General features: G+C 44.6%; 1 long non-coding RNA gene across 3 annotated transcripts; it reads left to right on the top strand.

Moving 5' to 3' along the window:
* The first annotated feature begins 35 nt into the window (after positions 1-35).
* LOC127490512 (uncharacterized) lies at positions 36-21,616 on the top strand. 3 transcript variants are annotated; one of them, XR_011385279.1, is made up of 5 exons: positions 36-997; positions 7,781-7,848; positions 9,068-9,212; positions 11,635-11,776; positions 19,187-21,616. It is a non-coding gene; the product is annotated as an uncharacterized lncRNA (long non-coding RNA). The 3 variants fall into 3 exon arrangements; XR_011385278.1 differs by lacking the exon at positions 36-997 and having other exon boundaries at positions 1,199-7,848; XR_007918487.2 differs by lacking the exons at positions 36-997; positions 19,187-21,616 and adding an exon at positions 18,346-18,579 and having other exon boundaries at positions 1,199-7,848.
* Positions 21,617-22,071: the final 455 nt, after the last annotated feature.

Raw genomic sequence — 22,071 nt, 5'->3', positions numbered from 1 at the left:
GAGAAAGGTCTTCCTTTTCCTTTGGTTCACCCCCTAAATGGCCGCTACGGTCGGCGCGCTGCTCTGATCCGAAGCCAGGAGCCAGGTGCTTCTTCCCAAACACTTGGGCCATCCTCCACTGCCCTCCTGGGCCACAGCAGAGAGCTGGACTGGAAGAGGAGCAACCAGGACAGAACTGACACCCCTACCAGGACTAGAACCGGGGTGCCGGCGCTGCAGGTGGAAGATTAGCCAAGTGAGCCACAGCTCAGGCCAATTTTTTTTTTAATCAGGTTGCATCTGACTCCCATGTCAGTTGTATTTTAAACACATAACTCACTTTCTCAGCATACAACTGTTACCCTTTCTACATGATCCAAGGAGCGCAGACTCAACCTCACATGGACCCAGCAACATGATGAAATCTGTGTACCTGGCAGCAGGGACACTATGAGGCTGTAGGGACAGGCCTGCAGGGTAGAGTGAGGTGAGACAAGTGGTGGCAGTGTTCAGAGTGTCACATAATTAAGTGCTGTGCAGGGAGGCTGGGAGTGGAGAGGCAGATGGGGTAATAAACATCTACCTGGTCTGAAGATATGGCAGGGCCAAACCTGCCTGTGATGTGTACCCATACTGAAATGAGAGCCAGCCCTGTGCAATAAAAGCCGAATGAGCCAAGTAGCAGATTCAGTTGAAGCTACTGATAAAAGAGGGAGTCCTTTTCCTGTCTGCCTGGTGAGCCACAGAACTCTGACCCTTTGTCTTGTCCAACTTTAGTGCCTGTCACTCTTTTGTAGGGCCTCAAGGGGAATGTGTCGAACAATGATGGACACTTCCAATTGGAGAGAAACAGCGAATGCCCTGATGGCCCTGCCAGGCTCCCTCTCTACTTAGTTTTGAAGTAACTGATCCCCAGGAGTTGAAAGGATCACCAAGTACTTCCCTGTCTCGGTTGATGCTGGAATCCCAGCCACAACGTGCCTGACAAGAGCCCTGCCCATGTCTGCATGGATGGATGGTAAGCTGCTGCCAATGTGGGCAAGCAACCCAATCTATAAGTCAGCATCACAGTTTCCTTGAGGACTGTTTGGATTGTTAGAAACGTGTGAGCAGGTGGTCTCACATCTCAGTGCCTACTGAATTAATAACAATCTCTTGAGAAATCTTGAGATCTCATGATCTTCAATATTTCCTCGGAATTCCCAGAGGAAAATTCATGTGTTCTATGTATTGATTAAGGTGGTCACTTGTCATATCTTCCATCTGCTAAAGTTCAAAACAGCAACTACTGCGGTCTCAGGGCTCTTTGAATTATCCTGACCCTTGGCTGTAGCTGGCATGCTCACTTCCTGTCTCTACCTTGATTTACTGTAAGTCAAAACACCACCTTCTTCATAGTTCCAAGCAGAGCTGAGGATGCTCTCATCACGCCCAGTCTGAAATCCGTCCTAGAGAGCTCAGCCTTGCTTCCTTCCTGGGGTTGGAAACAATTTTATCCTTCCAGTGATACCTACAAGGTCCTCCTACCCAAAAGGCTGTTGGACTAATCCACTGCCTTTATCACAGACTCTGAGATAGCAAATCAAATGCAAGTGATTTATTGGAGGAGTATCCCTGAAACAGCCTAGAAAAGGATGAGGGAGCAGGACAGAGGGATGGGGCAGCAGGACAGGAAGCAAAGGTGGGATTTCAGACAATGCCCAGCCTCAGCTTGATCCCATAGAGAGGGTCTTGGGTGGAAATTACACCTCGGAATTTGTGCAGACTCCAGGCAGGGGAGCTGAGTGTTCACATTCTGCACCCAACACTGGTAAAGGGCTGCTCCAGCAGGTGTAAACTCTCGGGCTCTTCCACTGTCTGGGATGGGGCTTGGGTAGCCCAAGGATGCCATCTGTTAGAAACAAAGGCACCCAGAAGCCAGGAAGGAGTACCTGAACAGGACACTGATGTGTCTTCCCATTCACCAATGTCACCCCGAACAATGAGCTTTGTTGGCCCTCGACTTGATGTGCCTCTAATATAGCTCGCTTGTCTCTGCAGGAAGGGGTAGTCAACACACTCTCAATGGTTGTTAAGCAAATCTTATGGAGGGTAGGACTGGGAAGGCTCTGGCTCATCCCCTACCCAGCTGGGTAGATATAATGCAGTCTGGCACCACGCTGGTTCTTTGGTGCACCTGCCCATTTTGACGGATACTGTTCAAATAAATCTTTTGAAGTCATTTTATAGAAGCTGCTATGAAGTCATGATTGCTGAGCCTCTATGTGCATATGAACTTGGTCATGCCCCTTCCTTCATTAAAATTTCCTAGCCAGCTGCCCACCAAGACAAGTTAAATCATTTCCCACAAAGATGATGAATAGTTTTATGAGAAAATTTGGAACACATCTCCCAGTACAGTGGATCTCTTGGAAGGAAGATTTTGAGTTCAAAATCACCCACATAAAACTCCACTGCAAGGACAAACCAAATACAAATAAAACTGCTTTTACTTTCTTTACATTCAGTGATTCAAAATCCAGAGGCTCCACAGATCAGGTGTTAATCTTTGTGGCTATGTTTGTATTTCCTTAGACCCCTGCTGTTCCATTGCTTTATGCCCACAACATAACAATGAAATCTCAAGACATTGCCATTTCTAGTGTGTATAGCCATTATCTAAATTCTCACTACACTAAAGTCTTTTTGCTTTTTACTTGTTAAACTTCTTACTCTGTGAAGGATTAAGCCTTTTTGCTGTAATGTAATTTAAAAATAAGTTATCTCAAAAACTGGAAAAAAAAAGGCAGAAAGAAAGTGAGAAGGAAAGAAGGTGGGACAGAGTGGGGAAGGAAGGAAGGGAGGAACAGAACATCATTCTTCTCTTAGAACTGTGTCTACAGATCACATTTGATCTGTTAAAAACTAATTTAAAATTGGAATAACAAACAAGACACTGCTATTTCAATTTTATCAGAGTTTCAATGACCCAGAATTCAGTCCTGTTTCTTTTTTCTTGCTCTCTCTTTTTTCCCTCTCTTGATTAAATATATGCTCCTTTCCCCTTCTCCCTACCTCACCTAAAAGAGCAGGAAAGAATCTCCCAGAGAACCGCACTCTGTCAAACCAGCCCACACAAGGTAGGCTCTCACATCTATATAAACAAATTAATCTCGGGTTTTGTGACACTGCTTCTATTCTCTGGTCCACAGTGGTAGATGCCCTACAAGAGTGGGCTCCCAGTACCTTCCCCCTTCTTTTGGTAATTCTGACTTTACCTTATTCTTTCCCTGCACTTTCCCCCACCAGTCCCTGTACCTACCCTTTAGAATTGATGCAATGTTTACCTGGTTGTCAATAGCTCCCAGGGAGGCAGAGAATAAATAAATTAATATTTTTTGAATATTCACTATTAGGCATTTCATCCAACATCTTATTTTAATTCTTATAGATTTCTCTATGAAGGAGTGGGTATTTGGTGTAGTGATTAAGATAACACATGGGTACTCACATCCCACGTCAGAGTGCCAGAACTGGAGTCCCAACTCCAGTTGATTTGATTCTAGCTACCTGATAAAGTGCACCCTGGGAGGCAGCAGATGATGGTTAAAGTAGGTGAATCCCTGCCACCCTTATGAGACATCTGGATTGAATTCCTAACTCCAAGCTTCAGTCTGGCCCAGCCCTGGGTGTTATGAACATTTGGGAAGTGAATCAACAGATCACCTCTCTCTGTCTCTGTCTTTCTCTTTCTCTGTTTTTCCTCTCTCTCTGCCTTTCAAATAAGTAAAATCTTTCAAAATATTTACCTGTGAAGTGTAATGATTTCCCAAGAAGACTGAGGTGTGGAGGGGTCAGTGATTCCTCCAAAAGCCTGTACCCAGGAAAGCAGCAGCAGGTGACACTGGATCCATGATGGGCTGTATCTACAGCTAGTGGCTTCTATCCTACTGCCTTTCTATTTCCTAGTATATTTTTTTTTTTTTTTGGTCTTCAACTCCTATGCCAACAGTACAGAATGTTAAGTATTCTGAGGCACACACATTAATGATGCAACTATGGGAAACTCTGATTTTAAGCATGTAAAACAAACAAACAAAAAAAGGAACTGACAGCGAAGTCTTAAAAAAATAGAAGTGACATCTTTCTTCATTCACAAATGTCTGTAAGAGACCAGTATTATAACTGCCAGTCCTAAGCTACACAGAAAGAACTCTTATTTATTTCCACAGACTCATTTGGTAATAAAAGTGTTCAAAAACATTTTAAATATATTGTTCAATCAAATTATAGTCCCTATAGCTTGCAACTCAAAATGTCATAGTGGTGAAATACTCATTAGTCACCTGCTGTAAGTTCAGTGGAATGTGCTAGGACATGGAGTCTATAAAAGCAAATAGAGTCTTGTTAAGCTGTTAGGTCACATAATGGACAGCCTCACGCAAGGGCACTGTCATCGGGAGAAAGGCACAGACTATGTACTTCTGGAAACCTGACTTTTCATTGAAGCTCTTTAAAGCCGAGTTAATGTGTTTCCTACTGTTATAACAACGACATGTGAGTCACACATGTGGTTTCAAGATTCCTAAACTGGAACTGCGTGGCTGCTGATGTCATCAGAAATCACCTCTGGGTCTTTGAGACCAGGAGATTCAGGACGAAAGCTGCCCAGCTGATGCAGCTGTTGATGTTCATGAATGCTGTCACCAATGTTCCAGCGTCCAGGTCTCTGTGGGATATTGTTCATTAAACCTTGTTTTCATTTGGAAAACTTCTTTACTACCAAAGTAAAATATTTCTGCTAAAATATATTCAGCCTGAACACTAACTTACCCTTGATTCTCACTGTCTGGAAGTGGTTTGTTATGGGGAAGGAGGGTGGGAAAGAAAGAGTGGGGTTGAGTGGCAGACTGATTTGCGTGTCAATTCCAGCTCTGCCACTAACCAGCTGTGTGATTTCAGGGAAGTTAAGCAACCCCCCTGAGCCTCTATTCTCTGATCTGGAAAACCAAGACACTATTCCTACCCCACAATGCGTGAGAATAAAGTTAGACACAGAACATCATCAGGCAAAACTTGAGGGTGCAGTGTAGACCACCAGGTGTTTGGACCCATGCTTGACTTCAATGAATCTGGGCTGTGAGTCCTGTGAGCCTGCTCTAGCTCTTGGCCCTTTAGGCTCTCCTCTTCAAAATCCTTCATCCAGGGAACTCATTCAAACTCCCAAGAGTTTTACAGGAAGCAAGAAGAAAATGACACAAGGAGGGGGTTGTGTCAGCCAGCTCTTGAAAATAGTCTTCCATAGGGAAAGCTATTGGTCAGCCAGGAAGACGATCAAACAGCAGGAGCCTGTGACTAAGAATTCTGACCTTCAGAATTTCTGAGCAGCCTCTTGGAAAGATCAGGAGTGAGAATATCAGCTGTGAAAAGAAGATCAGGGATGTGCTAGGATTTCAGATGGACGAAGGGAGATAGAGGTAGAGGAAGAAGTCATAAATCTCCTTAGAGCTTAGGCGATCAGTAGGCAGAAAAGAGGAGGATCCTTACACAGTATTTCAACCACCAGCAACCCAAAAGGCAGCATGAAGAATTTGCTCTGAGGACCACATTGCCACATCTGTACCCTCAGTCAGTTTCCAGGTCAAAAGCATTTCTATACACGCCTTGTGTTTTGAGCTTCACCCCAACACTGTGAGTCAGGAATTCCCTTTTGAGAGATAAGAATCTTGAGGCCCAGAAACCTTGGATGAGCTGAGAATTCTGTGTGAGATAACGCTGGGGGAATAGCCACATGTTGCTGCAATGTGGTCGTTGTCCTTGAGTTTAGACTTCTTTCTTAATTGCCTCATGAAATTGGAATATATCCTGAAGATCTGGAGAAGGGCAGAAGATGTTATCCAATGTATAAAATCCTTTTATGTTTTGTGGTTCTATTCCAAAAGAAGTAAGAGGCAAAAAATGCACTGCTGACATTAAAATTCTGTAGAGAAACTCAGTGGTGTGGACTGGCTATGATCTTCAAAGTTTATTTTAAAAGATACAGAATGTTTTAAAAATAATAAGCCTCTCTACCATATCTAAGGCTGATATGCAAATAAGAAATTGCTTCCTCTTTCTAGTAGTGATAACTGCTTGCCATATTCTTGACAGTTTAAGTGTGTTGCATATATTATCCCTTTAGCCCAATGAATGGATATTACTACTGTCCTTTTCTTAGAGATGAGGAATAGGAGACTGAGAGAAGTTAAGAAGCTAACCCAAGGACATGCAGCTCAATGTGGTAGCACCAGGGTCTACACATTTTCTGATGCCAGAGTGTGTTTCTCTTACTCTTAATTGCAAACTTCCAGAAACATAACCAGCTGATCACATAAATTTTTTTTTACTGAAATGAAAAAAAGCCTTATAATTGAAGTTCAGAACTCTAACTGACTTCTCCATCACCACATATACAGTTAGGGGAAGAATCAAGGTTCAGAACTGCTGATTTAGAATAGCCTTAAGACTAAACCCAGACCCCAGAACCCCTTGAACTTAGCCTAGAGATGTATCTGGCTTAGTGATTCTTGATGAGAAAAATGGGAGGTTGATGCAATAGTCATTTCTCAATAAGCAAGGAACAGTTACATTGTACAAAAACTTACAGCAAATAGGATCAGCCTACTTGCTGCCAAAAAAGAACGTTCACTCAATTATCCATCAATCATTTTTTAGATTGAATACATAGCATTTACTCGGATTTTCACAAGCTTGGAGTACAAATAAACAGAGCAAAATATGGGTCTCGCTCCTCACAGTGTTTATTTGGTCCCTCAAATACCTTCTTTCCAAGATGCATTTCCCCAATATTGGTAGAAAAGCGCATCTATCTTTACAGCTCACTGATTTCCTATTGATTTCTTTCCCTGAAAACCCCATTGCCTTAGCCATAGTCTGGCTGTGTTTGTTTGTTTGTTTTGTTTGTTTATTTGTTTTTGGCTAGAATGGGACTGCAGAGCTGTGACTCCAGGGAGACTGATGACTGCAGCTCTTTAACAAATATCTTGGACTCCTCCTTCACTAGCCTGGATTAGCAGCTTGTCCTGAACAACTCCAGTCAATGCCAGGCAGTGACCTCAGAGCACAGACAGGTGCCTTGATGCCATCATAAGTTCAGACGCCTACACAGCAAGTCTCTTTGGACTTCCCTTGGAATGACTTGGTCTCCACTTTGACGCCACTTGCTGGGACCCACAATGGGCTGCGTAGATGGATCTCCAGTATTTCTGTTTCTCCGGGTGGGGGTGGGGGTCGCTGAAGGGGGGATTCCTTGGAGCGGTGAAGGAAGTGCACCTTGTTTGTTTGGCTTCCCCGAATGCTGGGAAGGACTGCAAAGAAGCAATCAGATGAGATGACCGGCCATGAGCAGTTTCCAATGGACTTTGCCAGGCCCAGAAGAGCTATGACCTAACCTCTGCTTCAAGGAGACTACAAACAAATGTAAACAATCAGTTTCCAAGGCCGGTGTCCAGCTCCTGGTGTCCTGGTCCCCTCTGCATTGTAATGTATATCTCAGTATCCTGGTAACTGCTGCAGAGCAGCTCTCAGTTGCTCAACAGAGCAATCGCAGCAGAGGGCAGGGTCCATGTGTGCACATCTTTACACAGTTAACGAGAGCCTGCTACTTCCAATAACTCGCTCAATATCTATGGTGCTATTTAAAGGAACACTGTGTGATTCTTACGTCACAGATGAAGGTAGTAAAGTACAGAGTTAGTGGCAGAACTGGGGCTGGATGCTAAATCTATCAACCACCAGAATAATTCTTCATGTTCTGCTTTAGGACAAGAGGAGATCATGAACGTGAAAGGAAGACCTTCCTTGAGAGTTGTGTGTAAGGCTGAAGTTTATGTAAGTAAATTAATAAATGACTCTATTTATATATCCATAAAGCTCTCCCCCTCTGTAAGTATATTTATTAAAATACACACACACAAACACACATACACACACTCACACGAGTACTTCAAAAGATCATGGAAAGCTAGAAAAGTAAATTTATTTTGGCACAAAAACATTGACCATGCATAGAAATGGTCTTCAAAAAGTATATGGAAAATGTGTATTATATGAAAAACTGTGTGTTAGAGTCAATATTTTTTACACCAAAATAAATTTGTTGTTTAATTCAATTTTCCATGAACTTTTTTTTTTTTTTTTTTTTTTTTTGACAGACAGAGTTAGACAGTGAGAGGGACAGGGAGAAAGGTCTTCTTCCGTTGGTTCACCCCCCAAATGGCCACTATGGCTGACGCTGGGCTGATCCGAAGCCAGGAGCCAGGTGCTTCTTCCTGGTCTCCCATGTGGGTACAGGGGCCCAAGCACTTGGGCCATCTTCCACTGCCCTCCTGGGCCACAGCAAAGAGCTGGACTGGAAGAGGAGCAACCGGGACTAGAACCTGGTGCCCATATGAGATACCGGTGCCGCAGGTGGAAGATTAACCAAGTGAGCCACAGCACCAGCCCCTTTCCGTGAACTTTTTAAAGTACTCTTCTGGGCTGGTGCCGCGGCTCACTAGGCTAATCCTCCGCATAGTGGCGCCGGCACACGGGTTCTAGTCCCAGTCAGGGCGCCGGATTCTGTCCCAGTTGCCCCTCTTCCAGGCCAGCTCTCTGCTGTGGCCAGGGAGTGCAGTGGAGGATGGCCCAAGTCCTTGGGCCCTGCACCCCATGGGAGACCAGGAGAAGCACCTGGCTCCTGCCTTTGGATCAATGTGGTGAGCCGGCTGCAATGCACTGGCTGCGGCGGCCATTGGAGGGTGAACCAACGGGCAAAAGGAAGACCTTTCTCTCTGTCTCTCTCTCTCTCTAACTGTCCACTCTGCCTGTAAAAAAATAAAAATAAAAAATAAATAAAGTACCCTGCTATATGCGTGCATACACAGATTTTGCATCTATCCTTGGACACAGCTTAAGGTAGCCCCCCACCCCCCCAGTAAGAAATAGCTTTCTTCCCCTCAATGTAAGTCATCCTCAGATAATTGCTCAGCCTTGGTTTATGAATGCAGGTCAATTTGAGATAATATCCTGGAGTCCACTGGAACAGCTACTCAACCTCTCTCATTATCAGGTTCCTCCTCTGAACAAACACAGAAGATAAGAATTTGCTCTCCAAGACTGAACTGCATGAAGTCAATCACTACTTCTTCATGTGGCGTTGGAGAGACTCTCTCATCCCTTCTACCCTGCGTGTAAAGATTCAGGAGATTTCCATGGTACCTGAAAAGTATAAGGCTGGATTCTGTTACGACCATTGTTGTTCACGGAGATGTAACATGAGAATAGTTCCAGGGGCACACACGGAACTCTTCCATCGTGCTAAGAACGGATACTGGGTTATTTTCCAAAGTCTGTGGCTTTAACCCTCAGTAGTCAATTCTGTGGCACTCATGGGCCACTACCTCAAAAGTTCTAGAATCTCTCAGGATGGTACACAAGTTCCCGCTACTTGAGAGACTTGCCACAGCATGCTTCTCACCCCGTGCTCTGGGACGACAACCTTCTCTTACCTTGTAGAGCCAGTTCTTTTTCCTTCTCCACCCCAAATGCCAGGTTCTCTCAAAAAATTCCTCATAGACTTGCGTGGAGGAATGTGTGGGGGGTGTTTGCTAGATGACTTCTCTTTTCAGGGCAGCAGCACAAAGCTTGTCACAACTTTCTTAAAGGGAAGGAACTTAGGAGTATACGTACTCCGGACATGCTTGTTCCAACCTCCTATGGTAATTAATATACCAATGAGTTTTCTGGTGATGAAGAGGAGGAAGAAGAGGAGAAGGAGGAGGTTGAAAAGGAGGGTAACAAAGAGGAGGAGGGCGAAAAAGAGAAATAATATATGTAAAATGTCAAGCACAGAATGACATCTTGTAAATATTTAAGTGGTTGGGTAGTTACTGTACTATCGCGGCCCATTTGGTGCTGGGACTATCCTGTGATGTATTTCCTTCCTGTGCTTGGCTAAAATGGGGCAGAACCCTAGAGGGAGAAGCAAGTACTATGTGACAAGCACTTGCCACACAGGCTAATGACCAGAATCTCCAAAAAGAATGGAAATGAAATCTGGAAATCTCATTTGGCTCTTTCTTGCTAGCCTCTTCCTACTTTCTTAATGCACTTTGGTTTGACTCAAGAAATGAAATGTGGCATATATTTACATAGGGCAATATCATTTGTGCAAATATCATAAATGTATTGTTTGTGGTTCTAAATGAGCACTATCTTCAAAGAATGCTACATCCTAAGTAGAGTTTGTTACAGAAATGCATGGATGGTTCAGTACTGAAAATATTGATATCAACATTACATTATTAGATTAGATGGTTAACGAGATAAAAACAGATGATATCTCAATGAAGTTTACCATTTTGTCCTTATTAAACTAGATATAGGACAGAGGAATAGATTTTATAAGATAAAATTCTTATAAGATAAAAAAAAAACTGAAGTCAATTTCAAACAACTAAGCATCAGGTGCATTATCATTAAGTCCAAAAACAAGATATTAATATTAATTACCACCATCACCTCACTTGTTATTACTAAAAGTTAAGTTAATGAAGTTATATGTACATATATACATAAAATATATACATACATATGAATGAGATATAAAATTAAAAGGACATCTAGTATCAATCATCACTTAATGTTTCTTGCCTTTGGAAAAAAGATACAAAAAATCTGCAAGAGCTTAGAAAGTTTACTGGTTACAGATCAATATAAAAAATCAATAACTTCTCTATATAACTATAGTAGATAATTGAAATTTTAATAAGAAAAAGGAGCAAATTCATTATACCACTTGTAATGAAGTAAACCATCTAAAATAAATTTAATAGCACCCTATGTAAAAAGTAAATCAAAATATATAGAGACCTAAACATACGAACTATGACTGTACAACTCTTAGAAGAACTGTAAGTAGTAAATTTTGATGACATTTGGTTAGGCAATGAATGACACCAAAAAACACTACAACAGAAGAAAATACAGATACATTGCATACCAGGCCATAGAACTGGACCACATGCGGTCGGCTCAAGGTGGCCCTTGTAGATGCCAGTGCAAAGCCGAGACATGAGGGCAGCCAGACTTCAGGGAGATCCCTTTGGCTTCCATGATGGAAGATGCACTGGAGTCTGCAGAAACTTGAACATGGAGAAAAACTAGAGTTATCAGATGAGTCCATGGCTGGTAGCCAGTGGAGCCAAGCAGGAGGAGGGGTGAGTTGGGTAGAGTTTCATGCTTCTGAGAGATGAAAACAAACAAACAAACAAACAAACAAAAACAAAAAACAAAAAACCCATGGCCTTACAGCAGAAGTACAGCTTGGGCAGATAGGCCATTATGGAGACTGGTATTGAGGATATATGGTAGAATGGCCCAACAGGAATGTGATACGTCTTACCAATAACCTGCTTGAATGAAAGATTCACCCTCAAGTCCTACTTCTCTGACTTTTGCTGGAAGAAGTCAATGAAGTTTATGTTAATGGTAATTCATAATCCAGAAATTCTCCTGGGCCATGTGATTCAATAGAACACCCTTTCAGCAGACAACTCCCATCTCTGACACTCACAGTCTCATGGCTCTGAGTGAATTACTTAACAAATCTGGACACTTGTTTCCTTTTCACTCCAGTACAGAGAGTACCCGCTGTGTTGCAGGCCTGCAGCATGGATGGGATGAGCCTGGTCCGGCCTGCACAGTCAACAAATGCCTGTCTCTTTCCTTCCTCTCTCCAGTGATGCCTTCCAGCCCACAGCCCTCCAACAGACCTCACGTGAGTCCCCATGCTCTCTGTAGCGGAAATCTGTTGTTCTGTGCTTGTTTTCCCCAGGAAACATACACAGAAATTATCATGGCCTTGTGCCAATCTATGGCTTTATAAATTTATAGCCTCTCTCCTGACATTCTGCTTTATTTAACTGTGCATTGCACCCTGCTTATAAATCTGCTTCTCTAACCCAAGTGACACTGGCCTGAGCTCAGAAGCGTTGCTAAAATTGGAATTTCCCCATGCTAGGGCTGCCAGGCAGCTGGCACTCTGGGCTCTGTCCCCTCTAAGAGCATGCATGGTGCCCTCTCCAAGTGGCTACAATGAGAGATTCACACACTTGGTGCCCAGGGCTCAGCTCCTGTTTCAGATCTGCCATCTTCACCTTCACCTGTCTCCTAAGGAGGGGCAGGAGATGTCCAGGGTGGCATCTTCCCTGCTGCCATCTATCCTTGTGAATGTCCCTCTGAGTTTGAAAACAGAACCAGGCTGAGGACAAAATGGTTCTTGGCACACAACAGGAGGATGAGTCAAGGCCAAAAGCAGAACTGAGCCATGGTGAACTTGCTTTAGTCACTGGAATGGCATTTGCCATTCAACAAACATTTATGAAGCTGAGCTGTGGGCTGCTATTTTGTCATTTCACCAATTCCTCAGGGACCCCAAGAACTGGCACAATCTCCTTGTTTTATAGATGAGGAAACAGACCCAGAAACGTCAAGTAACCCTCTGTTAGTCCCACAGCGCCTAGTTCTCAAAGGCAGACTTGGCAGCAGGGCCGCCAGATGAGGGTTGTTTCTTTCCCCTCATAGCTACCTCTGCTACAATGACCTGAGAAGGTCTCGGCTTGAAAAGTCTAAGATTTAGAATCTTAGAGATGCACTCTTCTTAAGACGACAGTATTCCCCTCACCTGCATGTGTGCATACACACACACACACACACACACACATATCCCCCAGCTCTGATTGTTTATTTCTAAATTCCGCAGTGACTTCCTGAACACTTTGTACAGGCCTAAGGTTATGCTGGCTTCTGGTAATGCAGAGGGGACCCAAGACTGGGACGTGGGATTTGCTAGCACAAGAGCTTAGAGTCTAGCAGAGAATTTATCTAACTAGTGTCTGTATGGAAAAGTAAGCAACAATTCACCCGGCAGCTCCTATTTTTCCCACTATCCAATAGCCCACAAGGCTTTTAGTACACAAGTGCCATCCTACCCTGTTTGAATCATGCAGCAGTATGGTTCATAACTAAGGAGCAGGATCCTATACCAATCCCTCCTAGAAGGCAGTGACCTGCCATTGGCCACTACTACCAGTGTCTTGTGATTGGTGAGGTTGATACAGCCCGAGTCAGTTCTGTACCCTTGGGCTGCTGAACATACACCCCCACCTAGGCCAAGGGATTCCCACTGATGCCCCAAGATTTGCCCAGGTTCCTGGCACAAATTCCTTTTCCCATTTGGACAAGTGCCGGCTCTGACACCTTAGATCTCTTGGATGAGGCCCTGAGGACCTGTGTCTTCTAAATTACCTACTTCCAGAGGGCTGGGCCTTCTTCCAACCCCAAGGCCTTCTGTCAGTGGGTGGGGCTCTTTCCTAAATCATAATCAACTGTGTAGGCCCATTCAGATAGGAGGAATGAAAACAGTGGCCCATGGCCCTACTCTACAGAGCTGATCCCCCTCAATCGTTACCAGTATATAATCTAAAATGGCAGATTCTTGCCAGGCCAGCTCTCAAGCAAGGTAAAGAGTAGGTGTCTGCTCTTCAACATCTGTGTAGATTCTACCCGAAGAGCGAGCACTTGGTTCAATCAGTTACCAGGGCAGGGCACTGACAGTGCACAAATGCTTCTGAGTCCCTTGCACTGAATTACTATGCCCCACCAAGAATTGCCCTTACCTCACCTCGTCAGTTGTCCATCCTAGGAATCCCAGCATGCCTTGCAGTCCATTCCAGCTGAAATGACCACATCACTTAAGCAGTTTCCTATTTGTTGGAGATGGACCCGTGCTAAGAAAAAGAAGAAACCCCTGGGCTTTTCTTCAATTACCATCCTTTCTAGTCCATCAAGACCCCAGGTTCATTTTTTTTTTGTCTTGTTTTTCATCCTTTTGAAAATAAAGAAACAAGGCTGGTTTCTCATCAACTCACTTGGAGTCTTGGCTTCGATCACTTTCCCAGTAACTCACTTCACATGTTTATCCTTTTGTCTTTGTTCAGTTCTCTGGGAAGATCTGACTTCGTTTGTTCTTTAGCAAACATCACTTAGCCGGACCCACAGGCCAGATTCTGTGCTACGGTCTGGGAAGCACCCAGCCTTCTCAAAAGTATTCTCATCACCAGCACCATTGCTAGTCACTTAGCATTCACTAGGGCTAGGGAGGCAGGTCCTGGGACCTGTACCTTCCAGCCAGGCCTTGTCTAATCTGTGTAATCCTCACACAATCGCTCTGGGAGGCACTTTCTGTTATGTCTCCACTTACAGCGGACAAAACTGAGCCCAAGAGAAATTGAGTGAAGTTAAGAAGCTACGATCAACTTGAGCCTTTTGGAATTTCCAGGTAACCCATTGAGTGGAAATGGCGGATGCCACATGGTTGGAGTCCACCTGTGATAGTGAATCTACTCTGAAGGCGTTTTCTGTGCCAAACTATTCAGAAGCTACAGCTGAGTCCCTTCCACAGACGAAAGTTATGCTGCAAGGTTCTCATTGACCCCTACTCCCCAAAGAGCAGCACACACAGCAGTCCATACAGGCTACATGAGCTCCGATTTTTACTCATCAGGGTTCACATGGCTCTCAGAATGTTCCAGCGGAACCCAGCCTCCGATGCCTACAGCAATGATCGGCTAGATACAACATCCCATGTACAGGCTTTTCCTTCTCCTGTGTCCCTGTTCCCTGCTACTGCTCCTTGAGGTTATATCCTGAAACCAGCACCTGCCCACAGACCTTGTCTCAGACTGCTTTGTCAAGGAACCTCAGCTGTGACAGCTCTACAGCTGTTCTTGAGATCTCCATCTGTTCTTGATATGGGTCTCTGTTTAAGGTTCCCTTTAGACAAAAATCTCAGAGCTGGCATTGGCATAGCTGGTAAAGCTGCTCTCTGCAGTTCTTGCATCCCGTATGTCCCAGCGGTTCCACTTCCAAGCCAGCTCCCTGCTAATGTGCCTGGGAAAGAAGACGGCCCAAGTCCTTGGGACCCTGCATCCACGTGGGAGACCCAGATGAAGTTTCTGGCTTCTGCCTGGCTCAGCCCTGACCATTCTGGCCATTTGGAGACTGAACCAGGAGATGGAAGATCTCTCTTTCCCTCTCTGCCTTTGCCTCTCCTTCTCTGTAACTCTGAATTTCAAATACATATTTAAAAATATCACTGCTGAAAGGAAAGAGTGAGAGAGAAAAATATAGGAATGGAAGAAACAAGAGGGGTAGGAAGGAAGAATTGAAAAACCACCAGCATGCATGACCAAAATCTATGTTTCTTATGTTAACATTAAAGTTCCTGAAATCCCAGAAGTGACTCTACTTTTCCAAACAAGTGTAGATGCCATCGGAGGAACTTAGTTGATTCCTCTGCCTGCTGGATTCTTACTCACCTTTCTTGGTCCAATCTAAGTGTCCACTTGCCTGGTGGTCCTTTCTGAGTGCTCTCCCATCCTCACCACACCTCCACTGCTCACTCTTCACTGGCTCCTGCTTGTACCTTGGCAGTCATCCCCACTCGCATCATACATTCACTGAGCTCTTAAAATATGCCTGGAACTCTGCTAACTGCTTCACCTCGATCGTTTCACAAAAACCCTGTAAGGTGGCAAACGGGGAAACTGAGGCTCGGGGCGGTTCAGCTGCCGTGTTTCTGCAGGGGTTGTACAGCTGTGTGGCTTTTCATGCATCCTCTTATCAGCTGTATGAGTGTATGGGGGCAGGGACTGAGTCCTTCACATCTCTGAGATCTTAGAGCCCAGCCTAGCCTGGATTTCAACACGTGGTAGGTAGAAGAAAGTGAAGACAGTACATTCCAGTCCAGAAGAAGAAGGCCCTCTTGTCTCAATCAGAACCCTCCCTCCCCCTACAATCTTCCCTCTCTTCCGCACCACACTGCCCCACCCCCCAACACTGGACTCTGATCCCAGAGCCTTCTCACTGCTTCAAAAGCTCCTGCATTTCCCTTTTTATATGAGTAATTATTAACTTTCCTTGAGGATTTGCTACAACCAATTTAATTGTCAAACAAGCCTTGGAGCTTTTACTGTCACAGCTTGATCACATTGCATTCTACAACAGTCTCTTCCTTTTTGCTGAGCTTCTGAAGGTCTCCAGGGCAGGGTGCTTGAAGGTTTCGCCTCTGCCTTCCCAGCCTCCAGCCCAGAGCTGGGCACTGAAGAGAAGCAGCCGTAGCAGCATCAGGGCAGGGCAGCTGGGACTGGTCCGTTAGGTGTGGCAGCCTGGTGTTTTCCCGAGCTGAGCCAGAGGCCTGTGGGCCTGTGATCAGCTTCAGGGTTGACTTTCGCATCTCACATCTGCCTTTGGATTGGGATGCTCCTTGGAAGCCAGGTTTATAAACAAAAAACAAGCAGAGAAAATAAAAACATTAGCTCATTGGAGCCTGAGTCAGCTGCTCCAGATGTCTTGCAGGGTGTGAGGGGTGCTGCACAGCCAGTAGGGGCTCCGGCCAGCCTGTGTGTAAGGGGTGGGGGGCTGCAGCACATTGCAGGGGGACTGAGGGTGACTCCCCAGGTCTGAGTGTCTGCAGCCATTGGGGCTGCTTTCTTAGGCACCCCACCCCCAACCAAGCCCTTTCAACCAACTGGAATGAACACCCACAGTCTCCTGGGGACTCTGGCTGGTGACTATGCCCTCAGTACTGGCACAGCATAGCTGCTCATTTAATAAATGGAACTGTTGAGATAGCTACTTTCTATTATCTCGTGCAATTCCCCCCACAAATGGCCTGCCAGGTCAGGTTATGAGCCCCACTTCACAGATGGGAGACTAGACTCCAGGAAGTTAAGAGATGTGCTCATAGTCATTGTAGATGGTTGGAAAACCTGGATGTGACCCAGGGTCACCTTCCCCTCACTTCGGAATGTGTTCCCATCCATTTGCACTGGCCAGGCACGGTGACCTCAGAGCTGACAGTCCGCATCCTTGCCCATCCGTTCTCCACTTGCCTTGGGAGCGTTTGGACTGACAGAAAGGGAGATAACTGAGAAGAAACATTGGCTGGTATTTCCAGAGCCCCCCTTGCCCCCTTTCTTGGAGTTACAGCAGAAGGAGCGTTGGGCTGAGAGTCAGGGAGCCTGGGTGAAGGCCAGGACTGGCTTGCTAAAAAAGCTCTCTGTGCACGCAGGAAAGTCGTCTCCCTCTCTGGGCTGTGCAGTCCCTTTGATTATAAGCAAGTGTGTTTGCAATGAGCCCTGACCCCAGACAGCCCATCCAGCTAAAACTCCCTGTCCCATATTTGGCGTGCCACATTTCACAGCCATCTCCAACTCTGTCATGTCTTCTCAACACTCCACAAACAAACAAAAAACTTTAATCAGCACCACACACTCAGGAAGCCCCATGGAACAAAACTCCAAGCTAGCGGCAGTGTAGCAAGGCAGGCAACTGCATGGGTATTTGCCACTCCAACAACACTGCAAAGATGCAGAACTGTGCTGCCTTCTCCCATTTTTTTCTCATTTTTCAGGATCTGAGAGGCGGCAGTATTTCACTCTGCAGAGATTCAGAGATGTTTCATTACATCTCGACATTTTCCACCCAGTCTGAGAGTCCTGCATGTGGGTTTCTCTGGAAGCCGTCTTGCTGTTTATTTAGTAACTAATTACTGCTGGTAGAAGAACAAGTGTAGCCTGCAGGTTGCTGCCAAGACCAACAGCATCCAATTATCTACTGGAGGTAGGATAGAGTGGGATTGAATCCAAAGTCTGGCAGAGCTCAAGAGAACAAGGTCTCCAGAGAGTCAAGAAGGTGGGAGGATGTGGGGTTGAGGGGGCAGGACACCATGCAAGGGAAAGTCAGGCTGGACTTAGAAGAGAACGTAGACCCCAAGTCATGAGAGGGATAACTTCTCCTCTACTCCATTCTGTATGCTGATATCACATGTCCTGGCTTCAACTCCACATTAAAATACATTGAAGATTTTTGGGAACCGCCACATTTGGTCAGTCCAGGTGAATTCAGTAATTCAGTGTGACAATTTAATTTGCACTTTCTCACCGGGTGCTTTTTTCCATCGAAACAGCGTCAAGGGTGCAGAGATGAGTGACAGATGGTCTTTGGCCTTAAAGGTCTAACCAGGCTGAGGAGACGGTGAAACAGTAGAGGAATCAGTGTAAAAGGGAGTTGGAGGTGACAAAATTTTGTCAATGCCTTGAGTGACATGGGAGGGAGAGAAAACGTTCAGTGTAGGCTGAGAGAGGAGAGAGGGGCTTCCTGGTGGAGGAGGCATTTGAGATAGGGCGTTTGACACAGGGCTTTCCAGACTGTGTGCTGCATGACCCTGAAGGTGAGCATCTCAGGAAAGCATGTGTCTGAGGCCGCCCTCTTGTTCTTTCCTAGTCAAGGGCTGTGCAGAACCTGGGAGCATAAAGGAGCCCAGCTAGTCCAAGCAGCTACAAGCAGCTTCTGGTGATGCGGACGAGACCAGGATGCTCTGTGCTGGATGGGAGTGTCCAGGTCAGGAAGGGTCACACAGTCAACGATTTGGGATCTCATTCGCCAGGCTGCACCATGTCCACTATCCTACTTATTGGTCACGGGAGGCTATTTAAATCCATTAAAATTAAAAATAAGTTTTTCAGTGTCACGAGCCATGTTTCCAGTGCTCCATAGCCACAGGTGTCTGATGTCCATCACACTAAGTGGTGCAGACAGAGACTAATTCCATCATCACCCAAGTGTGCTCTGGACCATGGGGGTCACTGACAGTTTGTGACATGGAGAGTTAGAGGAATAGACGTGTTTCACAAAGTGTGAAGGCCTGGCTACAGGGGGAAGATGCTCCAGGCAAACAGTCATCTGAAAGTCTGTTAGATTCCTCTAGGTGGTTTCGATGGGGACTGGGGCTGTCCTTCTGTTACTCCAGGTCAACTTTGGTGACTGTGGATAAGAGAAGTGAGCTGGGAGTAAGCTCTGACTTCAAACCTGAAAGCATTTTCCCCCTTGGAGTTTTTCCTTCAGGACTTAATGGGCTCAAGTGCTATCCTGGAGTTCCAAACGCCCAGGGTCTTTTCTCCGCCTGCCTTCTTAGGTAGTGTCAGATCCTGAGTCTAAACCCCATCAGCAAGAATGGAAACCCAGACTGCCTGGGTTCAAATCCTCCTGTGATGTTTGTGGACCATATGATTTTGTGAAAGTTTAAAACTTTGATCTTCTTCTGTTTCTTCATTTGTAAAATAAGAATAATAGGTGGACCTGCGTGGAGAGCATGGGAGGCCACAGTTCGGGACACCAGCGGCAGACTCAACACACCAGCGCTGGAACGCGAGGTGAGCCGAACCTCAATAGCCCGAGACACCAGCAGGCAAGCGGAAAGAGGAGACTAGAGGGAACGACCCAAACTATGCAACAGATAAAGGGTTAATAACCAGAATCTACAAAGAGATCAAGAAACTCCACAAAAACAAAACAAACAACCCACTTAAGAGATGGGCCAAGGACCTCAATAGACATTTTTCAAAAGAGGAAATCCAAATGGCCAACAGGCACATGAAAAAATGTTCAAGATCACTAGCAATCAGGGAAATGCAAATCAGAACCACAATGAGGTTTCACCTCACTCCAGTTAGAATGGCTGGCTCACATTCAGAAATCTACCAACAACAGATGCTGGAGAGGATGTGGGGAAAAAGGGACACTAACCTACTGTTGGTGGGAATGCAAATTGGTAAAGCCACTATGGAAGTCAGTCTGGAGATTCCTCAGAAACCTGAAGATAACCCTACCATTCAACCCAGCCATCCCACTCCTTGGAATTTACCCAAAGGACATGAAATTGGCAAACAAACAAGCTGTCTGCACATTAATGTTTATTGCAGCTCAATTCACAATAGCTAAGACCTAGAATCAACCCAAATGACCATCAACAGTAGACTGGATAAAGAAATTATGGGACATGTACTCTATAGAATACTATACAGCAGTCAAAAACAACGAAACCCAGTCATTTGCAACAAGATGGAGGAATTTGGAAAACATCATGCTGAGTGAATTAAGCCAGTCCCAAAGGGACAAATATCATATGTTCTCCCTGATCGGCGACTACTAACTGAGCACCAAGGGGGAAACTTGTTGAAACGTAATGGACACTATGAGAAACAGTGACTTGATCAGCTCTTGTCCTGACGGTTGATGTACAATGTAATACTTTATCCATTTTAGTATTTTTTTTTGTTCTAGTACCATTGGCTGAACTCTGTAATTAACACACAATTATTCTTAGGTGTTTAAATTTTAACTGAAAAGTGATCCCTGTTAGGAATTTGGAAAACATTATGCTGAGTGTAATAAGCCAATCCCAAAGGGACAAATACCACTTGTTCTCCTTGATAGGTGACAACTAACTGAGCACCAAAAAGGAAACCTGTTAAAGTGAAATGAACACTAGGAGAAATGGTGACCTGATCAGCCCTCACCCTGACTGTTGATGAGCAACTTGATATGTTATCCCTCTTAGTATTTTTTTTGTTTGTTCTACTTAATACTTTTGGTTGAATACTGTAATCAAGACACAATTCTTCTTAAGTGCTGAAACAACTGAAAAGTGATCACTGTTAAATGTAAGAGTGGGAATAAGAGAGGGAAGAGATGTGCAATTCGGGACATGGTCAAGCTGACTTACCTCAAACGGTAGAGTTAGAAACATACCAGGGGATTCCGATTCAATCCCATCAAGGTGGCATGTACCAATGCCATCTCACTAGTCCCAGTGATCAATTTCTGTTCACAGTTGATCATAATGATAGGACTAAGAACCAAAGGGATCACATAAACAAAAATAGTGTCTGCAAATACTAGCTAATAGAATAAAAAAGGGAGAGAATGATCCAACATGGGAAGTGAGATACACAGCAGACCCATAGAATGGCAGATGTCCTAAACAGCACTCTGGCCTCATAATCAGCCCTTAAGGCATGCGGATCTGGCTGAAAAGCCCATGAGACTATTTCAGGCATGGAAAGCCAAGACACTCTGGGGAAAAAAAAAAAAAAACTAAATGAAAGATCTCTGCTAGTGAGATCCCAGTGGAAAGAACAGGTCATCAAAGAAGGAGGTACCTTTCTCTGAATGGAGGAGAGAACCTCCACTTTGACTATGACCTTGTCTAAACAAGATAAGAGTCGGTGAACTCAAAAGGCTTCCATAGCCTTGGAAACTCATGACTGGTGCATAGGGAGATTACTGATGCCATAAACAGGAGTGTCAATTGGTAAAGTCAACAACAGGAGTCACTGTGCACTTACTCCTCATGTAGGATCTTTGTCCTTAGTGTGCTGTACATTGAGATTTAATGCTATAACTAGTACTCAAACAGTATTTTTCACTTTATGTTTCTGTGTGGGAGCAAACTGTTGAAATCTTTACTTAATGTATGCTAAACTGATCTTCTGTATATAAAGAGAATTGAAAATGAATCTTGATATGAATGGAAGGGGAGAGGAAGTGGGAAAGGGGAGGGTTGCGGGTTGGAGGGATGTTATGGGGGGGAAGCCATTGTAATCCATAAGCTGTACTTTGGAAATTTATATTCATTAAATAAAAGTTTGAAAGCAAAAAAAAAATAAGAATAATAATAGCACTACCATGTGAGGTTAAGGAGAATTAAAGGAGATGATATTTGAAATTCACCTAACTGGGACCTGACACATGGAGTCTCAACAGGTTTAAGCTAGTGTCATGACCAAGAAGCAGAGGAGCTTAGAACGTGGATTCTGGATCATTCTCCGTGTCTTGAAACCCAGCTAACTCATTTCCTAGCTGGTTGCCATGGACAACTTATTTCAAACCCTCTGTTTCCATTCTCCCATCTCTGAAATGGAAATAGCACTAGTAGTTCCTAATACGAATTATCGGGAAGTTTGTAGGTCATGAACTTAGAACGCCACCTGACATGTCGGAAGAGCCTGCAAAGGTAAGCTCCTCTCACTGCTGTAGTTGTTTTTATCATTTCTGTTGTTGCCACATTCAGATTCTCTCTTATATGAGGATTTCCAAAAACCTGTGGAAAATGGAATTAAAAGATAAATATATATTTTAGAAGATTTATTTATTTATTACTTTGAAAGA

This window comes from Oryctolagus cuniculus, chromosome 1, assembly GCF_964237555.1.
Source record: "Oryctolagus cuniculus chromosome 1, mOryCun1.1, whole genome shotgun sequence".
Classification (NCBI taxonomy): Eukaryota; Metazoa; Chordata; class Mammalia; order Lagomorpha; family Leporidae; genus Oryctolagus; species Oryctolagus cuniculus.
Note: the sequence above shows the minus strand (reverse complement) of the source record. Positions and strands in the feature narration are given on the sequence as shown.